General features: G+C 44.2%; 1 protein-coding gene across 7 annotated transcripts in view; it reads left to right on the top strand.

Annotated features, from left to right (window-relative positions):
- Positions 1 to 17,538, top strand: part of CPT1A (carnitine palmitoyltransferase 1A) — a 44,045-nt gene that overhangs the window by 411 nt on the left and 26,096 nt on the right. For 2 of the 7 annotated variants that reach the window (XM_015863642.3, XM_015863645.3), the window contains exons 1-2: positions 10,854 to 10,915; positions 13,564 to 13,752. The gene's annotated coding sequence lies outside the window, so the exon portion shown is untranslated. Of the gene's footprint in view, positions 1 to 10,853; positions 10,985 to 11,095; positions 11,440 to 11,582; positions 12,039 to 13,563; positions 13,753 to 17,538 lie in introns of those variants that run through there. The other 5 variants (XM_085549964.1, XM_015863644.3, XM_015863643.3 and 2 more) reach the window with 5 other exon arrangements.

Genomic DNA, 17,538 nt, shown 5'->3' with positions numbered 1-17,538 from the left:
TGCAGCTCAGTCTGAGTGTAATCTTATGCTGCCATTGTATGTTACGGCAAACATTTTCATACTTAGACAGTCCTGTCCATTTATCAGAGAAATCCCAGGTACCTCCATCCCCAAATTCACTTGGTTACTGAAATACTTGCTCCCTCTGCTCCCCTTGCCCCATGTAGTTCCTGAGTGTGAGTGCTCAAAGCTCCAATGTCCCCCAGTTTCTGGGTTTTGAGTTGAGATAAATTCATTCAGTTCTTTGAAGTTTCCAATGTTGCCTGAAGTTCTCTTGCTTTCTTTGCTCATTTTACAGGATACAACCACATCCAGGTGCCCAGATTTTCCAGTTCTATTCATAATTCCCATGTTTTATTTAGCTCAAAACCCCCTTCTTGCATTTGGACCTCAAATTTATTTGAGCTCATCTAGGTCTTCATTTTTTTCCTTTCCTTTCATTTGCTTTCTAAGGTCTCCCCCTGCTGCTGAAGGTAAGTTAACAACAACAAGACACAATTTATATCTTGTTATCCTCTGCCCTGTTCTGCTCCTAGCTTCTCTAAATATCCTTGGGGGTGAAGCACTAGGTTAATTTCTTCTCAGATTCCCAAAGAACCAGGGCATGTAATAAATACTGCATGACTGATCCCCACACCTGTGTGTCTGGCCAGCCTGGTGCACTGACATTTTCCTGCTCTCTGCTCAAAATAGCATTTCCTACTGGAAGGCTCCAAGTGTGTCTTTACAGCCTGGGAGTTCTTCAGGAAGCTTTCTAGGGCTGCTTGGGTAGAGTAGCTGGGCATGCAGCAAATAAAATTGCATATGAAATTAAATTGGAACAGGCTGCCCAGGGAAGTGATGGAGTCACAGTTGCTGGAGGTGTTCAAGAACCATGTGGATGTGGCACTGAGGGACATGGTCAGTGGGCATGGTGGGGGTGGGCTGGGGGGTTGGATTAAGTGATCTCAGTGATTTTTTTCTAATCTTTATAGTTCTATGATTCTAAATCACAGCTACTTGAGACTGTTATATGAGTGGTTAGTTTCACATGGCAGTCTAGTTCTTCTCTATTCCAAAGCCTACTAGGTTTTGTTCTTAAACTGTGGTATTTTTCTGTTTTATAGTCAACCAAGTAGTTAAAACGAACTAAATATTTATAGGAACATTTCACTACTTCCAAGAAGTAGATGTGTCACTGACTAACTACCCCTGTAGACCGTAAGCACACCTTAGTTTAATAAGTCATCATTTATAGGTGATTCTTGCACAACTTTGTGCCTTACGTGCTGACTCTGTGCCACTCAGCAATCTGTTCTGTAACTTCCAGTGTGTTACTTCTTGTCCCCATGCCTTAATAGCACCTATTTTTGTGAAGATGATTGTCATGGCTTTTCTCCGTAGAGTCTCACTTGATGCTGGGTTTTGGGTTTTTGTTGAAAATAGAGGTGAAAACAAACCAATGTTTTGAGATGTTGCAGAGATGTGCTTAGACGGAGTCAAGGACTTTTCTGCTTCACGTGTTGTGCTGACAGCGAGGAGCTGGGGGGTCTGGATGCTGCCTGCCAGGTTTAAACTGTCACCAAGAGATTATGCTGGTGGAAGCAACTATAAGAGGAGGGTATATCAAATACCGCAACTGGAGAAAAAATGTACATTCTTGTACTTTTCTGTCTTATTTGTCACTCCTGCTTTGGTCATCTTGGAGATTAAGCCTCAGATCCCATTAGTTGTTGTGCATGTGGTAGACTCTTAAACCTAGAAGCAAATTTTAATATATGAGGTACTTCAGAATGCAGTTTTTTAATTAATAATTTATTTGCTTTCATGTGGATAAATTTGGGTACTGTCATTTGGATGGATAGCCTGAAAAAATGTTAAAAGTAAGGAGTTCAAATACAGTGTTTTGTATTTAAGCAGCTCTGTTAGAGGTAATACTTGGTATTGTCTCCAGCAGCCATCAAGGCCTGGCTGTATCTTTAAGCACATGAATGCTGTCACTTAATGCAAATGGAATTGGTGTGTTTTTCTGGGTTGGAGCCAGGGACTCAACCTCTCACAGAACTGATCCTTCTTTAGACTGGGAAAAATCCATCATTATAAATGGTAGAGTCGTGCCCTGGAAGTCAGATAGGACTATATTTGTTTAAACATAAATAGGGAATAGGTGCAATGAGAACAACCAGAAATTTTAATGAAATGCTGCAGATTCTTTAGGCAGTGTGTGTGTTACGTGTTGTAACCTAGAGGAACGTGGATGGGTTTGAATGAGCTTCTTGGGATACTCAAGGCAAGGAGCTGTAGGAGCTGGGAGCCCTAAATTAGCAGTTTTGCAGTGCTGGTGCATGTACTCTTGTGGCTTCTTCACTCAAGAAGCCAATGCCATTCAAACAACGGCCCATGTGGTAAGTTCACCTTAGGCTCTCATGTATTGCCTCATTGTGAAGTGAACTGAGTTGGATTTCAAAGGAGGTTCTACCAAAGTGCTGGCATTTCTTTGGAAACTGTCATTTTAATAAGATTCATGAGGTTGAAATGAGTCACTGAAATTTTATCACTACAATAAGGTAAAATGTTTTGCTTTCAAGTTAATGTTTTACATCTCTTTCTCTTGAAATTAAATGCCTTGTTCTTCCAGTAGCTACGTAGATACAGCATGGACTGTAGCCAGAGGTTTGTGTGTGTAGCTCTAACTTCTACAGCTTAACACTTCATGATGCATGAGGTGGAGCTAACTTAGGATCTTGTGGTCATTGGTGGGACTGAGCAGGCAGTATTCAGCCACAAATGAGCATCACTGGACCAACTTGTCAGTGGTGGAACCTATCTCATTTAATTTTAGATGTCTGAGAATTAACTATGTAAGTGTAAAATAGTGTTGCAGGTGCTCTACTTAGCCCTGAGAGCGATGGCAAAGCTTGCAGACTGAACTGCAGCTGCCTCTAAGAGGATCTGTTGCCACAGAGGGACCTGGGATTAGACTTAGGGAACTTTCGGAGAGCTCCTGTGTACATGAAACCATCCACATCCTGCTTAAATAGGGCAGACTATGGTCATGCAGGAATCCTGCACTATCTTGGGGCAATGATGCTTTTTCTTTACCAGCCATGCATGTTGCTCAGTTTTCTTTTTCTGTTGACTTGTGTAAACCACTTCTGATATATTGGTATTTGATGGCATTCTGTAGAACAAGAAATGATTGAGCCACGCTTGCCCACCCCATCTGCCAGAAGGCTGGAGGGTAAACATGAGAGTAGGTGATAGTGTCCTAGCACCAGTATTTACAAAAGGAGAGATAAATATATTGCTAAACCTTGAACTATATGTCTTGTCCAGTTCAAGAGTCCATTCTGGGCAATAGTACCAAGTGTTTTTGTACCTGTGTCCTTTTCCAAAAGGACAGACTGTTTGGAAAAGATTTCTTCCCTCTATTTGTCCTTACCGTTTGTTTTTAAGACTCAAAGGTATCCACCATTGCAGAAGCAAGTCTGGTAGGGAGGAGTAGGGATAGAAAATACTCCTGAATTTTCCCAGTAAAGTCAAGTCCTCCTGTCACATACCTAACATTTACACTACATGTACACTACCCTGTTTATACCACACATGCACCATACTACAAGCAGTATTTAACATGCTTCCCTTAGGTGAGATGTGTGGACTACTAACAGCACCCTATGTGCATAAACTGCAGGCACAAAGATCCTTGCTGGGTAATTGCCCTGCATGCAATGCTGGCATCTCATTCCATTACTGCAGGTTGCAGGTCCATTGTAGGAAGGACTGTGTGTTCACAGGGCTGATAGTGTTCTCGGTACTACCACTCCGTTAGAGGAGGATTATGAAAGTACGTGCTCTGTGGAAGAAAAACAGACTGTACAAGCTCATATGTAGTGATTATAGCTACTGAATAGTATGGATGGATATGGGGGCAGGAGCCCCTTCACAAAGTCTGTTGAAATGTAAGGCTGGGTCATCTAGTCAGGGGCCAGGGCATGACAAGTCACAGCTGCCTCAAAGGCAAGATGAGAAAGTTCTGCAGTGACAAAAATGTGCAACCTGTGCCTTAGGAAGGCCCATTTCTAGTAGTTATGTTGGATCAAATCCTGAAGTAAAGCCTTTTTTTTTTTTTTTTTCTCTTTTAATCAGTAGCCACACGAGGGCAGCAAGCCTTATTTTCTATTGAAGAAAAGGCTTTTTATTTCTCTCCCCTCCTTTGATTACTGAACATATTGCAAAAAAATCCCTATTCATTAACACACAACTGATACCATGGCATTTTTAAACCTGTAACTTTTAGAGCATGTGTTTTCCTCATTTCCCAAAGTTTCATTGCTACTTTGCTGCAAATATTTAGCTTGCATTAAGACTCCCTGATAAATACTGTTCTACTATTTCCACATACTTTAGTAGAAAGCAGTAATTCCTTGTTTTCTGTGTTGCTTAGAAATATTACTTTTCTCCACTATTTGCAATTGAATGTCGTTCTACGAGGAATACTCTTTGGAGGAGAGGTTCATCTTCAGCCCCTTCTCTGACCAATTTAGTTGCTTTGCCATATCAGAGGACAGCAGGACTTACTGACACTCTGAGCTTCTAATAATTCCCCTAATTGATACCTTTGTAAGCTTAGTGACTTTTTCTCTTGATACTTCTATTCTGTTCTGCAGGGACATATTTATGTGTGTTGGTATTCTAGTCACCCAGCCCATCATCTATGCAGCCTTTAAGTTGATTGACTTCCCAGGCCCAAATGCAAATAAAACTTTCTCACAGACTTTGAGAGTGCCAAGGCTCCAACATGCAGAGTCCAGGTCTTTGCAAGACAAAAATTCCATGATGGTATTTTGAAAAGCTGCCAGGCAGATGTGGCTTACCTGGGAATCTAACCTGCCTACAGGTCAATAAGCAGCCTACAAAGTTAAGTATGTTACTTTTCTTTGGATTCTGAATAGCTTGTTAGCAAAACCTGATGATGATCTGTGCTTACATCCATCTTTTCTTACTGTTCTCAAACATTTTGCTGATCTGGATGTATGTTTTAGATACTCATGGGTAGAGTTTGTCCTTGGGTGCGTGACCACAAAACCAAGCAGATGTACGTTAAATTGAAATATTCAGTCACAAATATGGGCAAAGTTCACTGGGTGCTTACCTCACTCCAAAAAGTTAGCCAAACAGTACAGGAGTGCTTGTGTACTCCTGTTTACTTTCTGTTGCCCATCTTGATAGAAGCTGGACTGATTTCTGTAAATAGGCCAGTCAAACATTTTGCTTTCTTTAAGTTTTTATCACTTATCTGGATGGTTTGAGAAACACAACAGGACAGCAAAGGATGACTAAATACTGAAATTCCTCCAGAAATGAAAGAAAAATATTATGGTGCTTTCATAGCTGCTTACCTACATAGCCAATATTTCACATGCCTTTATTTAAGTGAAGTGTACCACAGATTTCACTGGATCCTGCAGCAAGTGTAAAGCACTTTTTCCAGACTTGCTTTGCTTATATATGCAGACAGATTAATGTGCTCAGGAAAGGTGTTCCATCACCTTCCCAAGGTTCAAGGGGAGGCTGACTGGCCTGTAGTAGGCAAGGAGTGACATCTACTTTCCTCCAGCCTTTGGACACTTTTTTCAGTGGCCAGTTATCAAGGATTATTGAGAGAGTCCTTGCGGTGATATTTGCCAGCTCCTTTAGCACCCAGATGTGCATCCCATCAGGGCCCATGCACTGTCCAGTTTGATCAAGTATTTCCTGACCTGATTCACTTCCATCAAGGGTACATCTTCCTTGCTCCAGCCTTTCACCCTTGACTTGATTATCCCCCTGGATCCACAACAAGAATTGTGACATTTGGTTCCACAGCAAGTGCATGAGATGGCCAGACCAGCTGTGGCTGTGTGGCCCAATAGTCATGGCAGAGTCACACTGTTGTGAGACCTGCTCTCAGCAACAGCATCCACAACACTGCTGTAGGTCAGGAGCTGTGTCCAAAACCTGGATCTACAGTATAACTATGCACAAAGATTTTAAATTGCCTTTGTTTCAGTGCAGCCATGGCCTGTATTTAGCTTAGACACAGTTTCTGTCTCTCTGCTTCACTTCATTGGAGGCTCTTCCCTTCTGGGGCTCCCAGGGGGTACCTGCCTCAGAAGTTGAAAGCTGTGCTGATGCAACAGTTGTTGCCCCTTCTAAAAGCTGTCTGACACTTGCTTTCTCTCATCTTTCTTCTATTACTGGAGGTCTTTTCTCCCTCCTTATTACTTAGCGCTCTGCTTTGCTTGAGTTGGTGGTACTATGGAAGTTAGAGGAAGCAAACGGCAAATAAATGATGTTTTATTATGGCTGCAGATATAGAAAGATAAGGAAATTCAATAGAAAAGGTACAAAGGTAGATTTTATTTGTATGTGTGCACTCAGCCTTGACTGAAGATGAGACTTGTACATGTTGTAAATGTACAGGGCCTTAAACTCCTGTGGTTATGCATTATACACCTGAAACAAAGTCTGCAGAATTGAGCTCATATTGCAGCCTGTTTACAGAAATCTACCTGTGCAATAAGAGAGCAACTTAAGCACAGCTAGTTTTCATGTTGGTGTGGACACCGAAAGAGAAGGAACTCTTTTGGGACTTGGTATGGTTAGAATATCCTTTTATTTCCTGAGTGGCTGAGGAACAGTACTTGTAAAGAGCAGCACTGTGGATCTTAGTTTGATGGCTGTGATAATGGTATTCAGTACTGGATAGCACTGGTACTAGATGCCAAGAGAGGCTTGATAGGGGCCAAGTTGGTCTTATCCAGACTTCCTTTATATTCTGGGAGGTATTCTGTAACACAGAGCATTTATATTGCAGAGAAATAGGCAGAATGTGTCCTCTCTACTGACCACTAATGAAGGCATATCTGAGTTATTGTGATAATTAGTAAGGAAAATGCCACAATGAATTGTACATGAACAGCAAGCATTTGAAGGGAAAAAACACTGTCATACTATGTAACAAATAGAGACTCTAAGTGAGAGTTGCAATACTTTTTCATTTTGTTTTGTGTGTTCAAAATCTATGAATTAAGTGGAAGGAGAATATTCTAAACCATTCAGATGGAGTTAAGTAGTCTTTGCATTTTTTTTTTATGCTGTCTAAAATGGCACAGTCATGAAATAAAGGAAAGACTTTCCTCCCTGCTCCCCAGCTGCACAGATTGTGGTTTGTATACATGGCCTTCCTATGGGCTTTGCTTAGCATGAGCTATGAATAACACTGAGGAACTCAGCTGATGTGCTTTGTCCCTGAAGTCCATAACACACATAACAGTGTGCATTTTCAAGCAAGAGGGTTCTCCTTCTCAAAGTTTTGTAGAGTTTAAATAGTATCCCAAACACAACCATTATTAGGTTGCAACATTCACCATACCTTTTGCTGATTAACATAGAGGGACCTTCAGTATTGTATTTTTGACTTTTCCCTTACTTTAGAAAACATCCACTACACAGTTTCCTTTCAAAGCTTGGCCAGGCTCCATTTTTCTACTGTCAATATAACCTTAGGCACATGTTGTAAGGTTGTCAGTAATGCCCTTTCTACCTGGGATGCCATCCGTCTTCTCACATCTAAGGTGATATCAGGATAACTGTATTCCTCAGCCAATCTGTAATCCTCAACCGATGTGAATGCGAAGGCCGAATGTTGTTTGTCATACGTTTAAAAATCTGAAGATCTGTCACTTGCTGTGGATGTTCCTTCCAAACAGGCAGAGGTAAGCCTGTGAACTCTCACAAAAGGTCTGTCTCAATGTATGCTGTGGCAGTGCTGTTCATCTCACTTTTACAGTTCAATATGTATAAAAATACATTAGAGAGACAGCGAGCTGCTTGGAATGGGATGTTTGAAGCATGCAGATAGCGTTTGTTTTCCTTTGGACTCCTTGCCAAGTACATTCAGGTACTCTTAAAAATTCTCAGTATGGTCTGTCATGGTTACTTGATTAAAATGTAACCCTATCTGAGAAACTCAGCTACCTGCCACATTTATGGTCAGCTTGGTCAGCGCTACATTGGATTTGCGTTTATCCACTTCTCAGTAAGTATTGATTAGTGTTTCTGTTCTGTTGGCTTAGCTCATATCTTTGGAGGTAATGTTACAATAGGTAAGAATACCTCAGGTGTACAAAACAGTAAGTCCAGACACTGAGAGCACAGCCCTGGTCAAGGAGAGTTCTTGGATCAAATCTGGGGAAATCAGTTGAGTTTCTATCACCTGAAATGTTATTATTAGGTAATTTCTAAAGCAGAACTGTATTTCTTCCTAGTTGAGCCTCATCTGCCAGTGTTAACTAACCAAGGGTGCCTGAAAGCCTAGCTAGGTTGATAGCCTAACCCATGGAGTTAGGGCAGTGGAACAGCACGTGTTTGTGCTGGCAGAATTTGGTGTCAGTATTGACAGCAGTAGCTGAGATGGTTGATTCATAGCAGTAAGGTCTTGGGAGTCAGGACTGGTCTGAAACATGTAAGGAAAGGAAGAAATGGTAAGACACTGGCATTACTAGTGGTGTGTGAAATCACTCAGTGATTTTCACTGGTCAGTAAATGGGCAGTATGCAGCTTTACAGTAGCGTGGCATCTAATTCTTGACAAAATTCTATACCTTTTGGCCACTGCATTTTGTAAGAACCTCCACTTTTCCTGCTTCATTTCACAGACAGCTATTCTGTGAAGGTATGTGTGTATATGTGTGCAAACTGTCTGGGAGGAGGATTTGCTAAGGGGCCTCAGTGGGGCTCTCTGCTTTTAAGTAGCTTTTAAGCTGAGGCTTTTGTCTTTGAAGCCCTGGCCCTGCAGCCAGGCCACGCTCCCTGTTGATCTGGACCCTGACCCTGACTCAGTTTTCCTGCTTAACAACCTTGGACTTCCTCATTGCTGCCGACGTGTCAAATGATCTGCCTGACCCTGTTTGCTGTCACTGGACCTGTTCTGCTTGCCTTGCTCAGGTGCTGTGGGATGGTGCCCTTGGCAGGGAGGGCACTGCCTGCCTTGCTCTCACCCTTGACTCTTGGCATACAAACATACATTCACTTACCTGTCTATGAAATCTGTATTTCAGAGCTGTTTTCAGTTTGCTTATTGTCAGCGTGTTTTGCCACATGGATTATCAGTTGTAAATAGCTATGGGTCACTGAGCTACTATGTTCTAACTATGAAGTGCACATGCTTAGATATCACAAGAGACAAGAGGGGAAAAAAGTAATCCTAGTCTTGTTTAAAATGAAACTAGCAGCCAAACTGGGAAAAAAATATCTGCTTTAAGCAACCGAGACTGCACACAATAATTCTGTGTGCTAAAAATCTTGAATAATTCAGTTCTGATGAGAAGAATAATTCAGCCTCAAGGTTAAAAAAATAAAACAAAAAAACAACAAAGAGAGAAATTCTTGTTTATTGTAAAACTGCCTGACTTGAGCAACTTGAGAAACAAAATTAACGTTAAAATAATACAGCAAAACAGAAAAATGCAAAATTATATTAGGGATAATCAGTTTGTATGGGGGATAATCATCTGCCAAACCAGATTCAGGCTTCAGGTTTAACGGTGCATGCAGGTGATTACGGATCCAGTCTTGAGAAGCACAATCACTTTGTGTTCTTATAGGAAGAGAAAAGACAGCATGCAGAGAAGGAGCATTTCAGCAGCGTGTTGCCACAGTAGGAGATGGACTATGTTCTGAATAGGACAGCCCTACGCCAGGAAGTATCCAACTTGCTTTATGTGGGTTAATGGGTGAGTAGAGCCTGACCCAGGTGATAGTGGCAGTTCCATTGGCAACAAGTCACGGGGCTGTCTGTAATGCAAGGTTTACATTTGCCAAATAAATAGAGCCAAGTCTGGTTTGGCTAAGTCACAATCACAGTGCTTCATATAATGCAATACCTCTCATATATGGGGCTCAGCACCACGATAAAGTGCTTCACCTGGGTGTTCCCTAACTCATGGCTGCTTGCTCAGGTTTTTGGAGGAGACAAAACAACAGCAGCATGTGGACACCAAAGGGATGCAAGTTATCACATTCCAATTCTATTTGTACTTGTTATAGGTAAATAGATGCAGACATGGATGCTGCTGAATTTGGAGGTGTTCTCAGCCGTTTCTTTTTGCTTGTTCTCCTTTTGCTAATACTTTTTCCCCTCTTTTCTCTCTTTCTCTCTTTCTCTCTTTCTCTCTTTCTCTCTTTCTCTCTTTCTCTCTTTCTCTCTTTCTCTCTTTCTCTCTCTCTTTCTCTCTTTCTCTCTTTCTCTCTTTCTCTCTTTCTCTCTCTCTTTCTTTTTTTTTTTTTTTTCTTTTCTTTTTTTTCCTGGGCCTGATGTTTCTTCCTGGAATAATGACATCACCTTCAAACAAACGATGGGAGGGGAAATCCTAACCATCAGCAGCGTGGGGTTTTATTGGTGTTGCTTAGGGATAAAGGAGAGGTTCAGGCTGTAGCATTAGTACACCTGGGTTTCATCACGTTTGTGCGCTTTGGAGCCTTCAGGCACATGGAAATGGCAGCTGGGTGGATCCGTCCACGGGATTAAGACCTCATATTCCAGCTGTTTTTCCTCGGGGACCTGCAAGTCCGTGGCCACCCCGCCAGGTCCCGAACCCACGAGCCGCCATAGCCCCAACTCAGCGCTCCCAACCTATCACAGCACTCAAGGTTCCCCATTCAGCCTATCACCACCCGCTTCCCTTCTCTCCTCCACCCGCCTACTCGTGGAGCACCCCCGTCCCCTTTCATATCCCGGGGCGCTGATCCCGCCCCCCGCCGCCCGCATCCAATGGGAGGCCGGGCGGCAAGCGCGGCTCCGGCGGGGTGTGCGCGGGGAGCGGCCCGGCTCCCACTCGCGTTCTGCCGGCGTCGCTGCTGCTCGGCCGGGTCGGGGCCGCCGACAGCCGGAGCCGGTGAGCGACGGCACCTGCCGTTCTGACAGCGGGCGGGTGGAGGCCTGGCGGGCCCCGGGGCGGCGGGCGGTGCGTGACCTACATGCGGCGTGCGGGCGTGGGGTCGGGGCGTTCGTTCGGTGCTTTGGGGACGCGGAGTCCGCTGGACTTGTTGCTAAAGGTCCGCCGGGTTTTTGCCGCATCTTCCGTCTCCGCCTCGTCGCCGCTCTCAAGTTCAGAGGGAGGATCGAGCCGGCGGCGTTATTTATAGCCCGGCGGAACTGCCGCAGGGAGCGCCTTTCTCGAGGTTGGCGGTGTGAGCGGGGCGGCTCTGCTGCCTTTCTTCCCCCTTTTTTTCCCTTTAACTGTGCTGTGCTGCCCGTCTGACCCTCCCGCAGCCCGGATCCTCCGTGAGGTCGCGTCCTCTGCCCGAGGTGAACTATCAACCCAGCGTTACGGATGCGCTTTGGCAGCGCTGGTTTTCCTGTTGTGGCCGTAGCGAGTCTTTGGTGCTGATTAATGATGAGCGATGTGTAACGCTGGAGGTGAGGGATGTGGATTGGGATGCGTGGCTTTGCGTTACCGGCACAACTGCAGGAACAGCAGCTCTAAGAGCTCAGCCCGAAGCTCCCAGGAGCTCTTAGAGCTGCTGTTCCCGAGCTTCGGGCTGTTACGAGCTTATTTTCAGAGGAAGCCTTAACGCTGAGCAGCCGAGGGGTGGTAGCACTGCGAGCTGTACCGGAACCCGAGCGTTAGGCAGGCAGAGCACGTCGCTTTCTCCTGCTGCCTTTGAGATAGAGCCGCTTCCTTCTCTTTAGTAACTTCTATCCGGCTCTGGCAGCGCCCAGGAGCCGCCCGTGGTGCGCTGCGGCGGCGCGACCTTTCCCCTACTTCCCCACTGCGCTCACGTGGGCGGGCCTGGCTCGCGGGGACGCGCCCGACCGGGGCCCGGCTCGCGGGAGCGCGCACGGTCCATTCGCATCCACCGTCCGTCCCGGGGCTGAGCTGGGATCGAGCGATGAACACGTGTCCGGGGTGACGGGAGGGACGGAGAGGGTGTTTACATTCACTGCATGCACCCGCGGTTGGAGTGCTGCAACCGGAGCGCGATTGCATGAGCAGTTTTGGAAGACCTTCTATGAAGGTGACTCAAGTGGAAGCTTATGTTTGCAATAAAAGCGCAGTGCATCTTTCTATGTTCCAAAGCCATTCCCTTTGTAACGCAGTCTCAAAGCCTTTGTCCTGCTGTATCGCGGTCCCAAATTCCACCTGCTCAGAAAAGCAGCATCCGCATGACTAAAAAGCATTCCTCTCTCGTGTGTCTGGGTTAATGTTATTGGAGCAGTCGGTTCAGATATTAAGAAGACGTTCCGAGCTGGCTGGGCACTGTTCCACTCTTGGAATGATCATCGGGAGCAATTCATTCCATCTGTCTTCAGTCACTGCATGGAGGGCAGCTTGTAGGACTGCAGAGGTGCTGCGGGATGGATGTACTGCAGGGCTGCTCAAAGTGAAGCCGTTCCAGAACTATTTGCTACCATCAGGAAGTTAAGCACAGCTCTTTGCATGACCACACAAGCTACTAAGTGCAAAGGGAGGGCGAGGTGGAAAAAATCCTGCAGCCGTCTGAATGCCCGGATAATGGCTTGGATGGCAGTGTTTTTTAATAGAAATAAAATACCCAGACCCCAGAGGTTTGTTTTTGAGGCTGTGGGAGGCTTCTGCACAGGGCAATAGCTGTGTAGTGTTTTGCTGTTCTGTGTTCATCTCTTACTTGGCCAGATGACTGTGAGTTTTGAGGAGGTTGGAAGAGATGGCTTGCTGGGATGTGTACATTCTAATGTGTGTTGCAGTTAAGACCAGGCTGATGTAAATGGTTTTGGAGCAGTTCAGTGTGTCCTACTGCTCACAGAAAAAAAATGTGAAGAGCAATAATTGTAATGGTTATAGTTTTGATTACAGCTGTGGAGTGGTTCAGTGTTGTTGTTGTGTGTTTGTTTTTGGTGGAGCACACATCATGGAACCATCCAGTACAGCAGCGTGATGTTCAGGAAGACAGAAGAGGCCATATGATCCATAAACAGCAGGGATTAAAATTCATTAGTGTTAGCCTAGTAATTAACACATCTACTATAACCGGTCTTCTCTATGCTTTTTGCTTGACTGTATTCAGTTTCTGCAGGTGGGAAGGCAGCTTTCTATCTACCCGTGCCTTTTCTCCTGGAGGTGCTGGTGAAAGCAGTCTGTTCTGTGAGCATGTCTCCAAGAAATCTTAATGGGATCAAGGTCGGGTTTAATGGGAGCTTAAATCCTACAGGACAGAACTTGCATTTGGTTGTCTTAAACCACACGATGAGTCTGGCCTTTGGGTCTGGCCCCTGAGTTCACCTTGCTTGTTGCGCAGGCCAACAACGGCTTCAAAAATAGCTAAGAAGGTAGTAGGGTACTGGGTGAACTCTTATTTACTGTCTTAGACCTGCTAAAAGCAGACAGATAGTCCAGTATATTTATGCAGCATAGTGGAAAACAGTTTCAAACTACTCTTTATGGCAGCACTTTCCTTTGGCATCAGTTTTACTTGAGTGCTTCCAGTTTGATCCAGTCCCTCTCAGCCACTGAAAACTGTGTGAATCAAAGTTCAAACTGTTTTTCTTGACTTTCTGTTTCAGAGCTACAATTATCTGCTTGCCATTGCCATCGTTTAATGGCTATTAGCAGCTAACAGCACTGGAATGAATCTGGCTCTGAGTGTGTCCTGACCTGCTCAAGATCCCAGCTGCAGTGAGTCTGTGGGATAGAAGACCTCTGAGGGGCAAGCAGATCACAAAATCTTTTTTGAGGAAAACAGAGCTGTTCAGGTATGTTTGCATTTCATTCCTTGGTCTGTTTGTCTGTTTCCATATCATCCGTCCACGTGTGTCTGCCACCCCATTTCAGCCTTTGGGAAGGGAATAAGGAAATAGGGACAAAATTCCAAAGAAGTTGCCTTTGGAGGTTATCTAATCTACATCCATAAGTGATGTTGAAAGATGCAGAGGATGGGGCACAAGCTGAGAGCTTTGTCAGTGCAGGCAGTGAGTTACTGCATGCTTGACTGTTCTGATTTCAAACTGTGCTGCGCATGAGGTTTGTAGTAGGTCCCAGTATTGCTGTAGCTGTGCAAATATATGCACTCAATTCTCCATGCAGGCTTGAATCTCAGCATTTACTCATTGTTTTGGTGCAGACTTTCAGACTTTGTAATTTTGAGGGACTGTAGCCCTCAGCCATGCGGGAGGATAAGAGTGATGGAAGCCAATGATCAGCAATCACAACAAAAAACCCCTTAAAATTTACCTTAAGAAGGTAAATCTATCTCTTTCAGTGCTTTGCATAAGCCATCTCAATCACTGAATTGGCCCAGTAATCCTATTTTGGTAACCCTTTGAGAGAACTACCATGGAAATAATTATGTTCTGCTTTTGGAGAGACTTGAACTGATTTTAGCTCCCTTCAGATACAGCTAATCTGGCATGAGAGTACTTGTCAGGTTGACGTAGCATTCAGTCCATTATCATTTAATAGAAGTTTTAAAGGAGGGCCATCATTTGGTTTCTGTTTTATTTCTGTACCACCGTTATTATGTTCTCTCGAGAAGACCTGCTGAATTTAACCCACGTGGTTGTTCATTGCACAGAAAAAAAACTTGGCTTTACTCCTCTTGGATTTCTCTTAATGGTTTTGTGTCTGCAGACTCGTGGGAGTATAATTAATAATTGTGAAGTACATTGTTGGTAAAACTCGAGCATGTAAAGTAGCCAATGATAACTGCTGCTCAGGCATGATTAGTTATTATTGAAGGTTTGTACATGAGCAAGCTATTTTGAAGTAGAAATTCTTAACTGAATAACAGTGTTGGTTAATCTGTATAGTAAGTTCAGAAGTCAGCTGCTTGCAAAATATCACGTGGTTTATGAATAAGCTCTTTACTCTTCCTGAGGTATCTTGTTACCTTTTTTGAGAACTCTAAGGCCACAAGAAAGTGGCATTAGCTGTAGAATATCCATCAAACAAACACCTTTTTGGTCATGATTAAATGTTTCAGCTGCATATTTCATAGTGCTTGCTGAAGAGAGTCGGAGATCAAAAAGTTATTTTCCTCTGAGGGGCATAGCAGCCTTCTTTGGAAAATTAAAATTCTGTTAAATTGGATGCTTTAGCTTTAGTTTTAGCTTTGTTCCACTGCTCATCAGTGGAGCACCAAATGCCTGTAAAACTGCTTTAGGCATCTTCTGGTTAGCTGCCTGCCTTACCAAAATCCTGCCCTGATGTTGTCAGGTGGTGGTGAGGAACCACTCGTATAACAGCAGATGTGACTTCGACTGTATCAGTCTTGGATACTGCTGTAGAGCGTACATTTCAGTGACTGAATCTTCTGCACTTATAGCAAACTCTATGAAAACACATCACTGAAGTGACCCAGCTTTTGTTATTGGTAATACAGGACCTCAAGTAGATAAGAATGGTCCTTGTTTTCTTTTCCTATGTATACATGTGACGTTAAGTCTCAAGGACTTTTTGCTACTAGGAACTGGTATTCCTTGCCACCATTCATATCACTAGCACTTAAGGTACAGCACTTAAGGTCAGCTCCAGAAAGCTGCCTGCTACCTTTAAACCAGCCCGCTCTCACTATAGCAGTGTTTAAAATGCCTACGTCCATCTATTAAGTTCATACAAATATACCTGTGTGGAATCCAACTTTCCATCCTCCAGATTAATTGTACACTTCTGTAAGTTGCAGAAAATTCTTCGGGAGTGCTTGACCGGTTCCACTGCTAGGTCGCCATTTGAAACTCTGCTTTTCGGGAAGCTTTTGTATTCATGTATAGTATAAATGGCACTAATGGTGAACTGGGAGTTTTGTTCTCTTGGGTGCAGGCCCTACTGCAGATGGGATGCTACAGATGCTGACTGCTGGAGTTTGAATGCTGTGTGTTGCACTCAGGCCATCCAGAGGAGTCTTTCTAAACATAATCAAGGCAACAATGACTTGGTTTTTGCTGTTATTTTTTTCTGTTCTGCTCTGTAGGTAGTGCTTGTTTTCTTCTGGTTCCATGCTCTTTGCACTCTCCCTTCAGGTATTTATAGACGTTGGTAAGATCTCCCAAGCCTGCTTTTCTCCAGGCCATCCAGTCCCAGCTCTTTCATCCTCTCCTCATAGGAGAGATGTTCCACGTGCTTAATCCTCTTAATGGCTTCTCACTGAACTCTCTGGTTGCTTCATCTCCCTTGTACTAGGAAGCCCAGAACTGGAGGTGGTTCTCAGAACGGGACTTCAGCAGAGCTAAGGAGAGGTGAAGACTCACCTTACCTGATTTCTTAGCAGTACTACTCCTAAAGCACCTCATGGCTCTGTTAGCCTTTGCTTGAAGGACACCTTGCTGGCTGCTGTGCAACTTGCTGCAGACTGGCTTTCCAACTGGTCTCCACGCTTAGACACCTCAGTGTTGGGAACTGTCTTGCTTTTAGTTTAGTACCTGGTATGATGTCCTAGTGTTTTCTTACAGAAAACTGCGTGAGGCTATAAGCATTTCAAGTGTTTGTAAGCACTGGAGCAGGTTGTAAGCACTAGAACAGGTCGCCCAAAGAGGCTGTGGATGCCCCATCCCTGGAGGCATTCAAGGCCAGGCTGGATGTGGCTCTGGGCAGCCTCGTTTGGTGGTTGATGACCCTGCACATAGCAGGGGGTTGAAATTCAATGATCATTGTGGTCCTTTTCAACCCAGGCTGTTCTAGGATTCTGAATCTGGCAGCATGTTTTAGCTCTGAGCACGGAGATGTTTAGTGCTTCCAGCCTACACACCACCAGGGAGCAATCTGTGGTCAGGGTGCCAGAGATGTCTGTCTGAGAGCTCCAGCAGCATTAAACCTGGTGTGGGGTCCTATGTGGGGATGTTCTCAGTAAAACAATGTAGCAGTCAATGCTCTTCCTGGAAAATTCTCAACGATTGATAGAGCAGAATAATTGGAGAGATTTGCTTTGTAAGCCCAGTTTGATTACTGACAGATGTGCGCTCCACATAGAAAAGCTATATACAAATAGGTGTCAAAATATCATGAAGAGAGCTTTGGGCTGATTTGTTGCGCTTGCTTGCAAGAGAGAGGCATGGAATTAAGTGTTTAACCCAGATTTTGGCAGTTCTGGGCCATGTGAATAAGATTTATTTCTGTTTTACCCTCTGTTTGTTAATTTGCTTCATCTGCAGGAAAAGGAACGATGGATATGAAAACTGCATTTAAATAAGAAGACCCACATCTCCTTCAGTGGGTACAGAATGTGTAGGCTGTAATATGAAATGGACTCTTAGCGTTTGCACCCTGAAATCACTGAGTCTATCAGCAGCGGTAGCTAAAAAGTTACAGTGGGAGTCATAGTGTCAGTGTCCTAAAGGTGCAGCAGTAGCGCAATGAAGAGGCTCTGTGCGTAGATTTTCAGTCATAGCATTTTTGGACCATGAGGTCTGTCAGGACTTGATGTGTGTTTTCCCAGCTGAAAAGCTTACTTCCAACCTTCCAGCCTTTTGTCTGTAACAATAGGAAAATTGTGGCAAGCTTTGATTGACTCAAGCTGGGGTATGAAAAGGGAGGAGGAGAAGCATTGG

Source organism: Coturnix japonica, chromosome 5, assembly GCF_054131305.1.
Source record: "Coturnix japonica strain WE chromosome 5, WE-NBRP24, whole genome shotgun sequence".
NCBI lineage: Eukaryota > Metazoa > Chordata > Aves > Galliformes > Phasianidae > Coturnix > Coturnix japonica.
The sequence above is the reverse complement of the archived record's forward strand: the minus strand, read 5'-3'. Positions and strand labels throughout refer to the sequence as shown.